Source organism: Spea bombifrons, chromosome 3 (genome assembly GCF_027358695.1).
Source record: "Spea bombifrons isolate aSpeBom1 chromosome 3, aSpeBom1.2.pri, whole genome shotgun sequence".
NCBI lineage: Eukaryota > Metazoa > Chordata > Amphibia > Anura > Pelobatidae > Spea > Spea bombifrons.
Genome location: NC_071089.1, coordinates 123,336,555 through 123,339,054, shown reverse-complemented (window position 1 = coordinate 123,339,054; position 2,500 = coordinate 123,336,555). Strand labels below are relative to the sequence as shown.

Sequence of the window (2,500 nt, the reverse complement as noted above, 5' to 3'; positions counted from 1 at the left end):
TAATTCTTTCTGTCTGACGACAAGCAGCAGCAGCAGCAGCAGCAGCAGCAGCAACAGAATAAGAAAAGTAAAATAAAGAGCTTTCACACCTGCGGCCATACCACCCTGAAAGCGCCTGATCTCGGAAGCTAAGCAGGGTTGGGCCTGGTTAGTACCTGGATGGGAGACCGCCTGGGAATACCAGGTGTTGTAGGCTTTTTCTTTTCTCACAGTCCGGGGAGAGCTTTTTGCCATGTGTTTCTTGCTCATCATCAAAGCTTTAAACCCTTATTTGAACCTTCTCACCTTCTCTGTCCTGTCCCAGGGCTTATAATTCTTTCTGTCTGACGACAAGCAGCAGCAGCAGCAGCAGCAGCAGCAGCAGCAGCAGCAACAGCAACAGAATAAGAGAAGTAAAATAAAAAACTTTCACACCTGCGGCCATACCACCCTGAAAGCGCCCGATCTCGTCTGATCTCGGAAGCTAAGCAGGGTTGGGCCTGGTTAGTACCTGGATGGGAGACCGCCTGGGAATACCAGGTGTTGTAGGCTTTTTCTTTTCTCACAGTCCGGGGAGAGCTTTTTGCCATGTGTTTCTTGCTCATCATCAAAGCTTTAAACCCTTATTTGAACCTTCTCACCTTCTCTGTCCTGTCCCAGGGCTTATAATTCTTTCTGTCTGACGACAAGCAGCAGCAGCAGCAGCAGCAGCAGCAGCAGCAGCAGCAGCAGCAGCAGCAGCAGCAACAGAATAAGAGAAGTAAAATAAAAAACTTTCACACCTGCGGCCATACCACCCTGAAAGCGCCCGATCTCGTCTGATCTTGGAAGCTAAGCAGGGTTGGGCCTGGTTAGTACCTGGATGGGAGACCGCCTGGGAATACCAGGTGTTGTAGGCTTTTTCTTTTCTCACAGTCCGGGGAGAGCTTTTTGCCATGTGTTTCTTGCTCATCATCAAAGCTTTAAACCCTTATTTGAACCTTCTCACCTTCTCTGTCCTGTCCCAGGGCTTATAATTCTTTCTGTCTGACGACAAGCAGCAGCAGCAGCAGCAGCAGCAGCAGCAGCAGCAGCAGCAGCAGCAGCAGCAGCAGCAGAATAAGAGAAGTAAAATAAAAAACTTTCACACCTGCGGCCATACCACCCTGAAAGCGCCTGATCTCGTCTGATCTCGGAAGCTAAGCAGGGTTGGGCCTGGTTAGTACCTGGATGGGAGACCGCCTGGGAATACCAGGTGTTGTAGGCTTTTAATTTTTTCTCACAGTCCGGGGAGAGCTTTTTGCCATGTGTTTCTTGCTCATCATCAAAGCTTTAAACCCTTATTTGAACCTTCTCACCTTCTCTGTCCTGTCCCAGGGCTTATAATTCTTTTTGTCTGACGACAAGCAGCAGCAGCAGCAGCAGCAGCAGCAGCAGCAGCAGCAACAGAATAAGAGAAGTAAAATAAAAAACTTTCACACCTGCAGCCATACCACCCTGAAAGCGCCCGATCTTGTCTGATCTCGGAAGCTAAGCAGGGTTGGGCCTGGTTAGTACCTGGATGGGAGACCGCCTGGGAATACCAGGTGTTGTAGGCTTTTAATTTTTTCTCACAGTCCGGGGAGAGCTTTTTGCCATGTGTTTCTTGCTCATCATCAAAGCTTTAAACCCTTATTTGAACCTTCTCACCTTCTCTGTCCTGTCCCAGGGCTTATAATTCTTTTTGTCTGACGACAAGCAGCAGCAGCAGCAGCAGCAGCAGCAGCAGCAGCAGCAACAGAATAAGAGAAGTAAAATAAAAAACTTTCACACCTGCGGCCATATCACCCTGAAAGCGCCTGATCTCGTCTGATCTCGGAAGCTAAGCAGGGTTGGGCCTGGTTAGTACCTGGGTGGGAGACCGCCTGGGAATACCAGGTGTTGTAGGCTTTTAATTTTTTCTCACAGTCCGGGGAGAGCTTTTTGCCATGTGTTTCTTGCTCATCATCAAAGCTTTAAACCCTTATTTGAACCTTCTCACCTTCTCTGTCCTGTCCCAGGGCTTATAATTCTTTCTGTCTGACGACAAGCAGCAGCAGCAGCAGCAGCAGCAACAGAATAAGAAAAGTAAAATAAAGAGCTTTCACACCTGCGGCCATACCACCCTGAAAGCGCCCGATCTCGTCTGAACTCGGAAGCTAAGCAGGGTTGGGCCTGGTTAGTACCTGGATGGGAGACCGCCTGGGAATACCAGGTGTTGTAGGCTTTTTCTTTTCTCACAGTCCGGGGAGAGCTTTTTGCCATGTGTTTCTTGCTCATCATCAAAGCTTTAAACCCTTATTTGAACCTTCTCACCTTCTCTGTCCTGTCCCAGGGCTTATAATTCTTTCTGTCTGACGACAAGCAGCAGCAGCAGCAGCAGCAGCAGCAGCAGCAGCAGCAGCAGCAGCAGCAGCAGCAGCAACAGAATAAGAGAAGTAAAATAAAAAACTTTCACACCTGCGGCCATACCACCCTGAAAGCGCCCGATCTCGTCTGATCTCGGAAGCTAAGCAGGGTTGGG

General features: G+C 49.1%; 7 non-coding genes and 1 pseudogene across 7 annotated transcripts in view; all 8 read left to right on the top strand.

Annotated features, from left to right (window-relative positions):
• Nucleotides 1–87: 87 nt before the first annotated feature.
• Nucleotides 88–196, top strand: LOC128487244 (uncharacterized; annotated as a pseudogene).
• A 216-nt stretch (nucleotides 197–412) lies between these two features.
• Nucleotides 413–531, top strand: LOC128487659 (5S ribosomal RNA). Its single transcript, XR_008353283.1, has one exon. It is a non-coding gene; the product is annotated as a 5S ribosomal RNA (ribosomal RNA).
• Nucleotides 532–759: 228 nt separating this feature from the next.
• On the top strand, nucleotides 760–878 carry LOC128485466 (5S ribosomal RNA). Its single transcript, XR_008351799.1, has one exon. It is a non-coding gene; the product is annotated as a 5S ribosomal RNA (ribosomal RNA).
• Nucleotides 879–1,106: 228 nt separating this feature from the next.
• On the top strand, nucleotides 1,107–1,225 carry LOC128484994 (5S ribosomal RNA). Its single transcript, XR_008351351.1, has one exon. It is a non-coding gene; the product is annotated as a 5S ribosomal RNA (ribosomal RNA).
• A 212-nt stretch (nucleotides 1,226–1,437) lies between these two features.
• On the top strand, nucleotides 1,438–1,556 carry LOC128485691 (5S ribosomal RNA). The gene has a single exon (XR_008352019.1). It is a non-coding gene; the product is annotated as a 5S ribosomal RNA (ribosomal RNA).
• A 212-nt stretch (nucleotides 1,557–1,768) lies between these two features.
• LOC128486127 (5S ribosomal RNA) lies at nucleotides 1,769–1,887 on the top strand. Its single transcript, XR_008352441.1, has one exon. It is a non-coding gene; the product is annotated as a 5S ribosomal RNA (ribosomal RNA).
• Nucleotides 1,888–2,084: 197 nt separating this feature from the next.
• Nucleotides 2,085–2,203, top strand: LOC128486530 (5S ribosomal RNA). Its single transcript, XR_008352822.1, has one exon. It is a non-coding gene; the product is annotated as a 5S ribosomal RNA (ribosomal RNA).
• A 231-nt stretch (nucleotides 2,204–2,434) lies between these two features.
• Nucleotides 2,435–2,500, top strand: part of LOC128485537 (5S ribosomal RNA) — a 119-nt gene continuing 53 nt past the window's right edge. Inside the window, exon 1 of the ribosomal RNA XR_008351868.1 lies at nucleotides 2,435–2,500. This exon is cut by the window's right edge and continues 53 nt beyond it. This is a non-coding gene — a ribosomal RNA (5S ribosomal RNA).